The 16272-nt window shown below is 39.5% G+C and overlaps 1 long non-coding RNA gene across 2 annotated transcripts in view; it reads right to left on the reverse strand.

The window, feature by feature from the left end:
* Positions 1-3128: 3128 nt before the first annotated feature.
* Positions 3129-16272, reverse strand: part of LOC309701211 — a 30284-nt gene continuing 17140 nt past the window's right edge. Inside the window, exons 1-3 of one of the 2 annotated variants that reach the window (XR_014274914.1) lie at positions 7843-7975; positions 3713-3808; positions 3129-3637 (exon numbers count right to left, since the gene is read on the reverse strand). This is a non-coding gene — a long non-coding RNA (uncharacterized lncRNA). Of the gene's footprint in view, positions 3638-3712; positions 3809-7842; positions 7976-16272 lie in introns of those variants that run through there. The other variant, XR_014274913.1, reaches the window with a different exon arrangement.

The raw sequence follows: 16272 nt of genomic DNA on the forward strand, positions 1-16272 counted from the left end.
GTCAGAGGTATTTCATCTGTATCCTAATTAAATGTGATCTAATATGCTGCCAGGTGGGATTTGATATTTGAACCTGTGTATAACTCTTCTTACCCTTCTACTAGGGATACCCCCCTCACATAAAATTGCCTGGGGGGATTATAGCAATCATTCATTAATAATTTGCCCAGATACACCCAATCCTAGCCTTGACGCCATTATCTACATCTATGAATAGCACAGCTTTGCCTGGCAGTCCTGCTGTCCTTTTTTGGTGACATTTATAAAAGTTTCATTGCAGCAATATAAAACATTACATGTCACGCTCTCATGAATCATTTGTGTCATGGATCATTGCTTCAGAGCCAGTCCAGCGCGTTAACGGGGAGGACGTTAATAGAAAGCAAGTCTCCGTCTTCAGCGAGGGCCTGTTTCCATTTGTGACACACACACACCAAGTGGAAAAGCTGATAAAATGGGCAATATGTCTTGTAGAATTAGTGTGTTTAAAATTAATGGTCATGATTTGCTTGCGTGTTCCTCTGTGGCTATGAAATCTAACAATTTACAGGGTCCAAATGAGAACAAATATTCTGCAAATGTGGCCACGTGTGTGGAATTTCTTTTTCCTTTTTTGATGGATTTCTAGTTTTCACAGAAAAAGAAAAGGTTATACGAGGTTATGCGGGAGAATGGGGTTCAAAGTTCAGAAAAAGAAGAAATGTCCTCTCAGTTTGAACCTCAGAGGGAACTGACTGTTTAATGGGGCACGTTTGGAAAATGAGTAAGACTCGCATTTGGTTTTTTTTGCAATAACAAACGGCACATTATTGATAGTTTCATTGTTTATTCAATGCATTTCTTGAATGCCAAATAAACAACTTGAAATATTCTAATGTAAAATAATATTAAGGTTCCATTTGTAAATCCAAACAGCCTCTAGCCACAGACAGATTATGAGACAAAGGCACTCCCCCACCCTTCTCGCTTTTGTTCCCACATCCACTGTTTTGCGGTCATTTTTGCATCACTTTGTGTTTGTTATTTGTTTTTTTATTTTGCTCCCTTTTTGCATTTCTTTGAGAACTACTTTGTCTTTTAAATAGTTACATGGTAATGGTAACAGCTTTGTCTTTAACATCTTTGAATGATTATTTTAAATTCATTTTCAGGTTGTTGTTGGTCTCTTTGTGCTTGTTTTTGCTACTTTGTCCTTCTCTTTTACAGTGTTTTGCCTGACTATGATTTTTTTTACATATCTCTGTAATTTTTCTAGCCTTTGTAGTTGTTTCGCATGTATTTGTAGTTCATTTTGGTCTCTTGTGGCAATTTAGCATACTTTTGTGCTTATTGTGGTTTTCTTTTGACTTTTTTGTTGTGTTGAACTTGTTTGTGGTTATTTTCTGGCTTATGGAGATAAATTCCTCATGTTTTACATAACTGTTTTGCATTTTTTAAATTATAGTTCTTTTTTTTTTTTTTTGAGGGGGGGGTTGCCATTTGGTGACTCTTTGTGGTTGTTTTATATATTTTGTTTTATACTGTTTGTGGTCTACATAGCTTGTAGTTTTTGGCCTCTAGTCATTTTAGATTTCATGATTGTTCTTTATTGTCATTGTTATTACTTTAGGGTCATTTGTATGTATGTTGTATTTTTTCAGTTTTGTGATTGCTTTTGTCTGTTTTTGGTCATTTCTGCCTCTTTCTGGTCTCTTTGTGGGCCTGCTTCTTGCATCCAATGGGCCTTCACATACCCTATGACTTACCACTTGCTTTTCTTAGAGGACCTCAGGGCTCTGCAAATCAGCAATATCGCCCCCTTGTTCACTACTATTTTGTAGTACATCATTCACATTGGAGCCTTGAATGATGCTTTGTCATCATTCAAAACCACATTTTGTTTTTAATCAAATGTGACAAGAGAACACAAAAAACAAATACAGTGATGGGTAAAATGATACTCAAGGCTCTAACCCTTCATACAGCAGCTGCAGTATTTAAGTATTGGATTTGTTAGCACTTAAATGAAAGAAAATTACATCAAATCGGTTAGCTTGAAAAGTCCAAGTTTCACTAATCTAAAGATAAAACTTTATACTCTCTTGTTACTTCAACAGAGTAACAAGACAGTAACATGAGCATGTAAATGGCAGCCTACCATGTATTAAAAAAATCACCATCAGCTGTGAATTCCCTCATTGCTGAACTTTATCCTCTTCAGTTCTGTCTGATCTGTATCAGCCTCTCCGTGGAACTTAAGGCCTGTGAGGAAAACATTTAAGGGGAAACTATGAGATTCCATTTAGATTGTTGGCCTCCGAACTGCATCCCCCGTGCCTTTATTACCCGAATGTAATGGAGTGAACTTTACACGCAATTGCTTTTCCATTTGAGTGTTTGATGATCTAAAATGCATTGACGTAGGATTAACTTCAGCATGTAATTACATGAAAAGCAGCTCATTCTCATTTATTTCCCATGGTCCCAGGTGAAATAAGCATGGCTACATTTTTATTTTCTCCTATAGAGTGAATTCATTTGAGACACTGCTGCTGGTGCAGTGTATTTTTTTTTTATTTAGTTGGAAAGGAATGTGATTAGGGAAGACTGAATGATACTGAATCTAAGGATGGTAACAAAAAATAGACTTGCTGAGAAAAAAAAGTTAAAAAATCGAGTTATTTCATTTGAACAGGAGTTGGCATCACTGCAGTCTCCCAGGAATAGTGTCCTGTTCATGTATGGTCAGAAAAAGCAAAAAACCCCTTAAAACTGTAAATAATCATGATCTGAGTTAATATGATTCACTGTACTCGACCTCTCTGCTGCGTTTGTTCACTGTAAAAAAACAAAAAATGTTGCAAAAAATTAAAAACTCAAGCCACTGCATTTATGTTTTTAGGTTCTGATGGATAACTTATAATTTCAAGTTTAGGAGAAAAGTTGCTTCAACTAATGTTTTTGTGTTTACAAGATTAATAACTGCTTTTTCTTAACTCATATTTTATTGTTTCAGCAATGTAATTCCTAAAGTTTACACAACATATTTTTTTTGTTTTGCCAAATTCCTTAAGTTTAGAAAAAGTATCCTTTATAGTTTTCATAAGGTGCTCCCTGTTGTATTAATGAAGGTTTACACAATGTTGATTTTCAAATAACTTTATTGTGTTCAAACACAACTGCCCATTGACAATGTTTTGAGATGAGCCATTTTTAACATACTGAAAACATTCAGCCACAAAGTCCTTTTCCAAAAACAAAACAAAAATGTCACATTTTTGTAATAAGTGTTACTCATCCAATTTTAAAGGTGTGGTATTGTCAGACAGAATATCAAACCTATCTTGATTGATAGTCACTAACAAACAGATTCAAAACATCGGATGGCAGGATGTGAACTCTTCTATCTGGTTTCCATACAGCAAACAAATGTGTACTTGAGTTCTTTGGGAAACTCCATGTTGAGCCCATAAAGTAGGCCAAACAGGTAGGCAAAGGCAGTGGGAAGGTCTGGCAGATCATCAAGAATAATGTCCTCTTCGAAAACAATGGCAGTGTTGACCCCTGTGGACTGCGAGTTGGGTCCTACGCAGTCCTCCAGAACAGTGAGGATGCCCACTTTAACACCTTGGGTTGCCCTCTCAACTGGATCTGTATCCTATGCAAAATTAACAACAGTACATATAAGTCTCTGTAAACCAAAACTGAAGATTGAGTAGATTTGCATACTCACCAGACATGTTAAGAAGAGTTTGGTCTCGTTGTCACGAACAAATATCGGTAACCCTTCCAAACTGATGGTTCATCGATGCTGGACTATGTTTGAGACCTAAAACATGGAAATCAAATAAGACTCAGTCTCATTTATAAACCTACCATTTTGTTTTTAAAACAAAATTGTGTTGTTAAAAAAAGTGTTGTTGCTAAAAATACAGCCTTAAGAAAGAAAATGTTAAAATTAGTTATTCCAGATAATTTCTCATGGTTTTGTCAGATTTCTTTTAAGTAATTTTGATACACAACCAATGTAGCACACTTATGACAACATTTATAACAAAAAGTGGCACGAGTGGGATGAGAGTTGAACTGTCCGTCATGACCTGCCATCTGCCAAACACACAGCGCTGCTTGTTAGCTTATAATCCCATTCAGGAGGACACACTTTTTGAAAACTAACAATTTTTATATCAATTTGGGAACTTCAGGTTCATGCACAAGTTTTGCAAACAAAGTTATTTGGTACTATTTACCTAAAAATGCAGCCAAGGCCTTAGGCGTTTTTTATATAACCATTTAAATCTATTTACAGAACAATCAGGTGTTCTGCATCAAATAAGAAGGCATACAAAGTATTTGTGCCAGTCACAAAAAATAGTTTGTGTTCAGTATAAGACAGAAGAGAACAGCACAGGCCTAAACCCTGCAGGTCTGACAAAAGGAGGTGTATCACTCCTGTTTTCCATATGGGAACAGCGTTTACACTGGAATCTGCCTTTGATGGCTTTTTTGGAGCAAATGTGACATTCAGCTGCATAAGTGACACACAATACAAAACAATAACTACACAACACACTAACTCTAGCCTCCAAACACGCTAAACACAGCAATGTGGGATACTGTTTGTCCGTGATTTACACAGGGGGAACAAATTGTGGCAGGATAAGCCTGATATTATTTGTATCCCACTATAACTTCGTTGTATAAGGAGCTAACATCTCAAAAACTTCAGGAGTAGTTAGTCATTATAAGAAGTGTTTGTAAACTAAAAATCAACAACGTGGGATACTGTTTGTCCGTGATTTGGAAAGTCCAGCGTGTGCTCCCGACGCAGGGGAAACTAATTCTGTCGGGGATACCTAGTTTGGCATGACACCGGCGCGTCCGTCGACCCCAGAGGGTTAAAGTCTGTTTGATATGACTCTTGCAGACTCTAGTCTGCCTTCGTATTTAAAATACCCCCATATTTACTGCTCTGCTGCTTGTGCTCTGTACCTGCTTCTCTGATCTTCCTCTCCCTCCTGTTTGTGTGTTTGGTGGAGCTTGCTGGCCGTGAGGACTCCACCATCCCGTTCACACAGAAACTAAACCACATATTTTATTGGCTAAATATGATTTGAACAAATGAAACGACATGGCAGCGTGCGCCCCCGAAATTTTTTTTTTTTTTAAAGCACCGGGGGTTTGCCGCCCATGGTCGTCAGTCATGAGCGAGCTAGTTGGTATACGTATGATTTCTATACATTTTACATCAGATAAAAACTTTGGTTGTAAGATTCAAATAATTATTTAATAAAAGTTAGACATTTTAAATGAGAATAAGCAAGAAAAGTATTTCTTTGTCCCCTCCTTTCCCTGTTAATGCCCTACATGGACCCCTGGCAACACTTTGCTAGACCCGCCCCTGCACAGTTACCAGCTGTCAGCTACTTAGAAAAGGATCCTGGTGTTATTTGTCTCTCAGAAACAGTTCATAACTTCCCTTCAACTCATTCATGTCACCTAAAAGGTAAACCTGTTTCTCCATCACAGCTCTGATGATTCAGTAAAGACATCTCCTGGTTTCATCTTCATGTTTCCCTCTCACCACATATCCAAACTGATATCATGACCAGCAGCTTTACAGCTGTGGCTCCAGCAAACATCAGCTGATACTAGAAATTAATATGAAATAACTTCTAACAACAGCTGATCAAGCTTAAAAGTGCTGCTGTTGTTTACCGCGACATCCGCTGGTTTCCTCTTTCTGGCGCAAAGTGGGCGATAAACAAACAAGAGAGAAAAGCCGATCAGCTGATCATTGATCAGTTTCATGATTGAAGTGGCAACAGGAGAGAGAGAATGAGAGAAGAAGAGGCAGCTGTGCAGCGTAAACACAGAATAACTCCAGCTTTGTGTCTTTTTCCATTGTAGCTGAAGTCCGGGACAAACTGTGTTCCTTTTCAGCTCAAACGCGTAATATTGTCTCTGAATATGGGACGATTCAGTTTTTTACGGGACAGTTGGCAACTCTACTAACTAACCTTATGAATAAAATAAAGTTCACTATCAGTAACATCATAGCACCCACCCAGCTGTATAGAAACTCTGTCATAGTAGCTAGTACGCAGTACGAGATATTCTAACTGTGAAAAGTCAGCACAACGAAAATAAACTACACCTAAACTACACCAGTTTCAGAGCTCATCACAGCACAGAAACAGCTTTAGTGAAGGTTACAAATGATCTTCTTATGGCCTCTGACAGTGGACTCATCTCTGTGCTTGTCCTGCTAGACCTTAGTGCAGCGTTCGATACTGTCGACCATAATATCCTATTAGAGCGATTAGAACATGCTGTAGGTATTACAGGTACTTCACTGCAGTGGTTTGTATCATATCTATCTAATAGACTCCAATTTGTGCATGTAAATGGAGAGTCCTCTTCACACACTGAGGTTAATTATGGAGTTCCACAGGGTTCAGTGCTAGGACCAATTCTATTTACATTATACATGCTTCCCCTAGGCAGCATCATTAGAAGACATAGCATACATTTTCACTGCTATGTAGATGACACCCAGCTCTATCTGTCCATGAAGCCAGATAACACACACCAATTAGTTAAACTGCAGGAATTTCTTAAAGACATAAAGACCTGGATGGCCGCTAACTTTCTGCTTCTTAATTCAGATAAAACTGAGGTTATTGTACTCGGCCCTGAAAAGCCTAGAAATATGGTATCTAAGCAGATTCTTACTCTGGATGGCATTACCTTGGCCTCCAGTAACGCTGTGAGGAACCTTGGAGTCATTTTTGACGAGGACATGTCCTTCAATGCACATATTAAACAAATATGTAAGACTGCGTTCTTCCATTTGCGCAACATCTCTAAAATTAGAAATATCCTGTCTCAGAGTGACGCTGAAAAACTAGTTCATGCATTTATTACTTCCAGGCTGGACTACTGTAATTCATTATTATCAGGATGTCCAAAAAACTCACTGAAAAGCCTTCAGCTAATCCAAAATGCTGCAGCAAGAGTGCTGACAGGGACTAGAAAGAGAGAGCATATTTCTCCTGTTTTTGCTTCCCTTCATTGGCTTCCTGTTAAATCCAGAATTGAATTCAAAATCCTGCTCCTCACATACAAGGTCTTAAATAATCAGGCCCCATCTTATCTTAATGACCTTGTAGTACCATATCACCCTATTAGAGCACTTCGCTCTCGCTCTGCAGGCCTACTTGTTGTTCATAGAGTATTTAAAAGTAGAATGGGAGGGAGAGCCTTCAGTTTTCAGGCCCCTCTTCTGTGGAACCAGCTTCCAGTTTGGATTCAGGAGACAGACACTATCTCTACTTTCAAGATTAGGCTTAAAACTTTCCTTTTTGCTAAAGCATATAGTTAGGGCTGGATCAGGTGACCCTGAATCCTCCCTTAGTTATGCTGCAATAGACATAGGCTGCGGGGGGAATCCCATGATGCATTGAGTTTTTCCTTTCCAGTCACCTTTCTCACTCACTATGTATTAACAGACCTCTCTGCATTGAATCATATCTGTTATTAACCTCTGTCTCTTTTCCACAGCATGTCTTTTATCCTGTCTTCCTTCTCTCACCCCAACCGGTCGCAGCAGATGGCCCCGCCCCTCCCTGAGCCTGGTTCTGCCGGAGGTTTCTTCCTGTTAAAAGGGAGTTTTTCCTTCCCACTGTCGCCAAAGTGCTTGCTCATAGGGGGTCATATGATTGTTGGGTTTTTCTCTGTATCTATAAAGCGCCTTGAGGCGACTTATGTTGTGATTTGGCGCTATATAAATAAAATTGAATTGAATTGAATTAAACTTGGTCTATTTCTGACCCAGATAGACTGCAGGTCATAACTTCTTACCTGAAGTTCAGTTCACCTGACACTTGGGCCGGCGGCCTCCTCGGGTCTCTCCTCCTCCTGCCTCCCCTTCCCTCATCCACCTGCTGGCCTCTGTGGAAGCTCCGCCATAGCCACCACCAAACAACTGAGTTATTTTTACACATTGGCCAACATCTGGCATATCCACCAACTCACATTGTTCATGCCGTTACAAAAAAAAAAATCATCGGCCCACCTGGCAAATGCCCGGTATGCCTGATGGCCAGTCCAGCTATGAATGAGCGGTAGTTTTCTGTGAAGAGATCTTGTTGATGTCAAAGGTCAGCGGAGAATGGCCAAACTGCTTCGAGCTGAATGTAAGGTAACGGGAAATCGAATAGGCTTGTTACAAACAAGGTAGGCATAAGAGCATCTCTGAACACAGCAGCACAAGATCACACTGAGCACCACTCTTGTCAGCTAAGAACAGTAATCTGATGTTATAATTTACACAACTCACCAAAAGATTGGAAAGAGCAATTTCAGCAAAAAAGCATTTAGTATACCTTTTTGAGGTATACCTCAACTATGAGAGACAAAATAAGAAAAAACATCCAGAAAATTACATTGTCTGGTTTTTAACCCTTTAAAGCCGGTCGGAGCGGGGATGCTCCATTTTGCTTAACTATTTTTAATTCCAGGTAGCACTGCAACCACGTAAGCTAGCGCAATAATTTTTTTTGCACATGAAACCGGAGGAGTTGTACTTACATCTTATGCCATCAGCTTGTCCTAGGTCAGTTTCCTTCCATATATATCTTTGCAAAAATTGCATAAAAGCACTTGCAGCAACAAAAACATAATATTCCAGAAACATGCTTTGCCAATCTGATCAGCTGTTCATAACACTTCCTACGTCCATCAGCGCGAACTATCGCATGTCCTCCATGTCCTGCCTGAAACCAAAAGTGACGTCATTTCGCGGAACTGTAGTTTTTACCATCAGGGCCTTATGAGCCTATACTGGTGTTTTTAAAAGTTATGTTTGACTTTATGACTTTCTGTGTCATTTCTGGGATGCTTAGGACTCAAATTGCACTGCTGGAAATAGTTAATTTTGATGCATATGCTGGTTTTTTTTGCAAATTTGCATTATAATATTTATTTTCGTTTTTCCTGCAGTATATAAAAATTGGTGTATTTCAAAAATAAAACTATGAAGACACTCAAAATATATTTCCTGTGGTGGGAAACTATTTTGTGCAACTTTTTTGTATTTACAGTTTGCCTCTTAAATTTCTCTAACTAGAAATATATGTTAAAAAAACAAAAACGATTTTCAATTTTTTGGTAGTTTATTGCACTTTTTTTTGCAATTTATGTAATTACTATGCACTTAATGCATACATATTATTAAAATTTGGGCTTTACAGAACCAGTCATCCACCCATCCATCCACACATTCACACACTCGAGCTGAAATATATTGATGTATATCAGCTTGAAATGCTCCCAAAAATGGTACTATAGCAAGTAAAAATATAACATAAGCTCTGGTGGACTTGGGTTCTATGGTAGGTCTTAAAGGGTTAAAGAATTTATTTGCAAATTATGGTGGAAAAATAATCTCAATGCTAATCTCAATTCTTTGTTATACACCCTTTGTTGGCAATGACAGAGGTCAAACATTTTCTGTAAGTCTTCACAAGGTGCTGGTATTTTGACCTATTCCTCCATGAAGATCTCCTCTAGCCCTCCAGTTGTGTGCACCCTCACCTCTTTACTTTAGTGTTCCAATCACAATTGACCGGTCAGTATTAACAGCTTTTACCACCCACTGAATGGAACACCAAATTCCGTTCAGTGGATGGTTCAATGGGTGGTTCAATGGGTGGTTCAGTGGGTCATTCAGTGGATATTGAGTGGTCCATTCAGGGGGTCACAGGCCAGGTGTATTTCCATTCATTTCCTATATTGGTCACATTTGACCCGAAACACGACATATGTAACAAAGTTGATTAAAACACTCAAAATTCAATGAAAGAGGTGCTCATCACTTTTCTATGTTCAAGTTCATAGTGTGGAGGATGTCATAAGGTCTTGAGGCAATCAGATGTAAAACACAATATTTATTAGTGTTTTAAGTTGTAAATTGGTCAGATTTGATCCGAACATGACAGGAGGGCCAGAGCAGTGATGTTTTGGGTCTGTTGCTGGGCAACACGGACTTTCAACTCCCTCCAAAGATTTTTTATGGGGTCGATATCTGGAGACTGGCTAGGCCACTCCAGGACTTTGAAATGCTTCTTATGAAGCCACTCCTTCGTTACCCGGGCGATGTGTTTGTGATCATTGCCATGCTGAAAGACCCAGCCATGATTGATCTTCATTGCCCTTGCTGATTGAAAGGAGGTTTTCCCTCAAAATGGCCCCATTCACTCTTTCCTTCACACGGATCAGTCTTCCTGGTCCCTTTGCAAAAAAAGAGCCCCAAAGCATGATGTTTGCACCCCCATGCTTCACAGTAGGTATGGTGTTCTTTGGATGCAAGTCAGCATTCTTTCTCCTCTAAACACAAGTAGAGTAGAGTTTTTACCAAAAAGTTCTATTTTGGTTTCATCTGACCATATGACATTCTCCCAATTCTCTTCTGGATCATCCAAATACTCTCTAGCAAACTTCAGATGAGCCCGGACATGTACTAACTTAAATCCTGCAGTGCTAGGCGTGTCCCCCTGCTTGAGTCCCTGGCGGCATAGTGTGTTACTGATGGTAGTCTTTGTTGCTTTGGTCCCAGCTCTCTGCAGGTCATTCACTAGGTCCCCCGTGTGGTTCTGGGATTTTTGCTCACTGTTGTTGTGATCATTTTGACCCCACAGGGTGAGATTTTAGCATGGAGCCCCAGATCAATGGAGATTTGCATCTACAGTTTTGTTTTTGGTGTCCCCCAGCGTGTGGGGCTAGATGGCGCTAACGCGTTAACGAGCTAAACGCGCTAATGCTTTGACGCCGTGCAGCCCTACGCATGGGGCAGGCCGCGATAACTCGCTAACGGAGATTTACCGCATTAATGCGGTTATGCCGTTAACGTCATTTTAATGACTCAAACTCAATATTAGTGACAGCACTAATATTATTTTGTTCTGTCTAGGGTAGTGGTCCCCAATCCCAGTCCATGAGGGCTGGTGTCCCTGCAGGTTTTAGATCTCACCTTGGTCAACACACCTGAATCAAATGATTAGCTCATTACCAGGCCTCTGGAGAACTTCAAGAATTGTTGAGAAGGTAATTTATCCATTTACATCAGCTGTGATGGATCAGGGACACTGGCCCTCGTGGACTGGGATTGGGGACCCCTGGTCTAGGGTTTAGTTCAGCATGTTATCAGGCTGTTATTCATTTTGTTGGTACAAATTAAGATAGTGCTAGACAATTGTATTCACATGATAGTGAATGTAAGCCTGATGCTGGCACAAGAGTAAAAATTTTAAAATTAGGAGACTAACAGTCCCAGAAAGGTGGACTGTGTGGGAATTATAAACCTTTTGATAGAATTTTTTCTTTTTCTTTTTTTTAGATATTTCAGTCTGAACCCAACATTGCTCTTCCCTGTAGTGCCATGCTCCTAGGATAGGTATAAAAATTGCATCAAACAAGCCAGACTGTGAATGACATGGAAGCTTTGGTTATTACAGTGATTCACCCACTGATCCCATAAGCTCTTTCAAAGACAGGGAGACCTTGGTTACATTAGAGTTTTGTGTGGTGATAAATTACATCCAGTTCTGGCAGCAGGCTGAAGGATGAGACCCTGACCTCTCACCACAACTCCAGCCTTCTCTGTCAGCTGATATCTGCTCAGCTGTGGTGTCCTTACACCACCAAATGAGTGGCAAGCTGACCGTGACCTCTGATCCTAACTTTCTTTGCAGGTATCAGGTGAGAACAGCAGATTACTACTTTACTGTCAGTGTGTGCTCCTTGAAAGGATTATGTCTTCCTAATCTGCAACAGCAAACATAAGGGGAGATTCACCAATATTAATAAAATAATTATGAACCATGTTGTGGCCATCTCTAATTGGACAACAAAGGATACGGGTGCAAAATTACTGGTATTTTTGTGCACTCAGCAAAAGAGTGCAACTTACAAGTCCAATTAAAAATGAATGAGACTTGGACCTCAGGGAACAGACTGTGGAAAAATGTGAATTTCAGGTAATTGGGCACAGAGGTACCTGGTAGCAACCAAAACTTATTTCCTGTAAGTTTTTTATTGACAAGCAACTGATGTAATTACACGGTCATAATGCGAATCACATTCACGCCTCACCCACAGTGCTGAAAGAGTCCCAGCATGTTCTGGAGCTTGCGGCTCATTTTTCACAGCTACTGCAGGTTTGAGTTGCTGCCATAACTTGGTTTTTATGATCTCACTTTTTGTGCCAAATCAGACTTTCTGAAATTAAGATTCTTTATATTGCTAAGAGATTACTGAGATTATCTCACAGCGGGTACGACTGTGAATTAATTAAATTCCTACTGTATAGACAAACTGTAATAATAATCCTAAAGGATGGCTAAAAGAGGACACAGGAAACAAAAAGGATGTCAAAGATCCCATTAATCTGCTACCTATCAAAATGTATTTTACTCTCAGTTTAGATTGTGCTCTCTTCAGTTTTTGTGTTGGCTGCAGTCGTGAGATGTGTGTTTTGGCTCTGCTGTACAGCAGTGGCAAGGAAAGCTGGTTGGCTGAGAAAGCCTTGGGCAACTCTTAGGCACCCTCTGGCTGCTTACAAAGCTTGGCTCGAGTAGCTGATAAGCAGAGTCGACTTCACTTCAGATGTCAGAGTTTGGATCTTACATCTCAGATATTTGTTTGTGGCCTGACAAAATTTCACAATAACAGCAAGAATGTCTACACTGCAGCAATTAACCTCTGTAAATATTGAAAAAAGATGTGTTAGGATTAAATAACAGGTGACACAAAAGAGGATGAGCGTAAAAATAAAATGCAAAGATATATGGTACCAAAAATGCTACAAATGAGTGGAAAAGAGTTTTTGCATGAATTAAAGTCTGAAAAATTAAGTACACCCTTACTGCTTCCATTGGAATTAAGAGGGGACATAAGGGTAACTGATCACCATCAAGTGTGAGCACATCTATAAAACCTTTACTGAAGTTCTGGCAGTTTGCTGCTGTGGAGCATTCGAGGCCCTTAACACAAAGTCAGGAGCGGACAACCCAGCAAATTGATGCTTAGGTCAGACCGTGCAGTGCCCAGAGAAACTGCAAAAAACCCAAGAGCTACATCTCAAACTCAACAGGCCTCAGTTAGCATGTTAGATGTTGAAGTTAGTGACAGAAAAATTAGAAGACAAGCAAGCAAGGTTTGTTTGGAAGGGTTGCCAGGTGAAAGCCCTTTCTCTTGAATTAGGCTTGCAAAGCTGCATCTGAACAAGCCACAAGACTTCTGGAACAATGGTCACTGGACAGAGGAAACCAAAACAAAGAAAACCAAACACAGCATATCAGCACAAACACCTCATACTAACTGTCAACAAGAGCACGGTGGTGGAGGTGGATGATTTGGTCTTGTTTTGCAGCCATGGGACCTTGACACCTTGCAGGCACTCAGTCAACCACGAACTCCTCTGTAGACCAAAGAGTCAAATGTGAGACCATCTATTTGAAAGGCAGTTAGGACAGCACAATCATCCAACGAGTTGGAACAGATCTGTAGCAGAATGACTGAAAAAATAAAGAACCAAAGTGTTGTATCCAACTAGAGAAAGTACAATACAATTTTGACAAATATGAAAATCTTAGCAGGCTACCAGTTTCCCCTCAACATGCTGAGAAGCAATGCAGAGAGAAAATGGAGAGTCTGAAACGGGATTAGATAAAAAATAATAGCTCACAACAAGATGCTGCATTACCAGCTTGTGTCTGGCTTTTTCCACCTCTTCAGTGTTCCTGTTGGCAGTGAAAATGCAAAGAGAAAAAAACGCTTGGAAGCTATCTTGCTCCTGGGGGGACTTCCTCACTGGAGACTTACCCCCAGGTTGTCCCCAGTCCTATTTGCTCCAAAAAGTGACTAATGATCCACCACCCCCTGCTGTGAAATAAACCATTTTCTTCTCCACTTCAAAGTCAGTGCCTTCATATAATATTTTTTAAGTGAATATTGACTTTGCATTGCTTTTCCACATCTCCACATTTCCAGTCTCGGTTGACCATCTTTTTTTTTTTGCTTTTTCTCACATTTGACAATTTGATTGATGACTTATCTTTACGGTTTGATCTAAGCGTTTAAAAATAACATCAGAAATAATAATAATACAAAAAAGTACCTTTTAGAAATGTCTCACAGATGACTTATTGAGATGTTTAAACTGGATACATTTTCAAGGCTATCACATCAAGATATAAGAAACACATCAAAAATAACAGCGGCTGTCTGATATTAAAGGAGTGTTAAGTTGTCTGTGACTCTCTGGTTGAAAGTGTTTAAAAATGCAATCTTATACCAGCCTAGGACGCCGGACTTCTTTGTCAAAACTGCAGTATTTGTGTCATCTTCCTGTGACACGTATCTCCAGAAGAAGTAGTGCGTAGTGTAAAGAAACCTGTGGCTTAATAAAGGTCACTTCCCTCAACTCGGATAAGCCTCTTAACACCTCTAAAAAAGTCTTTTTCCCCTCTAAGGTTATTTTGCATGTAAGTAATGTGAATTCAGAATTATTTCAAGCAGCCATATTGCCTCCTGGGTTTTGTTAAATATCCCAATTCTTTGATCTTTGGGCTGAAGGAAGAACAACACTCGGTGTATAAATGCTCAATCAATAATCTCTTTATTCCATACAATTCTCATTATTTCATACAACACTTTGAGCATAAAAGTCCAGACAGGAGATGTGGACAGGAGGGTGTCTGCCAGATGTCGAAGTGTCTGACGGTTTCTCACATACTTATAGCTTCAGCACCCCTCCATAAAACCTAAACATCCACATTCTTTCTCTCTCAGTGAGCTTCCTGTGCGGTATGCTCTGTTCTTTCTAATCAGACAAATAAGGCCATGATTCTCTGAAAACAGTATTTCTTATAAACCAGCAGTATAATGCATCATAAAACAGTGCAATGATTTCACAATATTTAATCCAAGGCATAATGTGGCCTATAGCCGTATAATGATTCAACAATTCTTTGATTAGAAGTATAAGGTGGCATAAGATAGTATAATAATCTCACAATTCTCCCTTTGATCTCTTTTTAAAGAGATCACTTACATCTTACAATCCAGCGTTGCAAGGTCTATTTCTTCTTGCCCCTGAGGCCCTCTGTCCCCCTTTAACGGGTGGACCATATGTGGGATAACCGCTGTATTTGGGTAATTCAAATGCCAGAAAAATAATGGTTACAACAACAACAGTAGTTACAGATAACGCTCCCATCACTCTCCAGTTCTCCCACAGCTTTACTTTGGTGCTCCAGTTTCCCCCCAACCTCATCATGGTGCTACCTAAACCTTCAAACGTACTCAGACTAGAACCTCTGTCCGAGGAGCTTTTGACCTTTATTTTATTTCTGCAGCTACCAGTGTCTTCCAGTAGGGTGATTCTTACTATAATTACTGCTATCACTCTCATAATTAGACTTCCTTTGGATTATATGGCAATGGCATGTGTGTGTATCTATCTATCTATCTATCTATCTATCTATCTATCTATCTATCTATCTATCTGCATGCCATTGCCATATACACACACATATATATGCATTTATATTTACTCACACGCACCAACATTAGTAGTATTTCATCATTACAATTGGAGGAAAAGTTGAAGTTAACTTTCTTAACATTGTTTTTAATTTGGCTCCGTAAATCACATTTGCAGTCAACATTCAGCCAATAATAAAATCATCCAATGCGTTCTCATATCTTGTGCCAAATTTAGCAGGGTCATTGAATGAAAAAAAAAAAAATGATGCGCTCTTCAGAATTTTTCCCTTCGTTGCCTGTTCGGCTTGTGACAGTTTCTTTGGGCATGAAATGGCACATCCCTTTTACTGACTTTACCAAACTCTAGATGGGTAAAGTCCAATTTCTGTTACCCTTGTTTTCATGGCTATGCAGTAATCCCACCCCCACACATCTGTCACTCCCATCTCCCACCTCACCACTGAGTCATTTTTCTCTCATATGTCCTGCACCACCCACATATATTTCCTTGCCACTTTTAACTTCCAATAAATATAGACAATGAAGTCTCTTATTTTATTTCTTATTTATTGCTGCTGTCTACGTAAAGTCTGCTGAGTAAGCTTCAGCTAAATACGTTCAGATATTAAATGTAACGACTGCATTTGCAGTAACATTTAAATGCTTTTAAATGCTTTTAATTAATATGAGAAATATCCACAGTCTCATGGTTTGTCCTTTCCTCTTGCAGAAGGATGCAATCAC

Source organism: Aulonocara stuartgranti, assembly GCF_965226115.1.
Source record: "Aulonocara stuartgranti genome assembly, chromosome: 23".
NCBI classification, from domain to species: Eukaryota; Metazoa; Chordata; class Actinopteri; order Cichliformes; family Cichlidae; genus Aulonocara; species Aulonocara stuartgranti.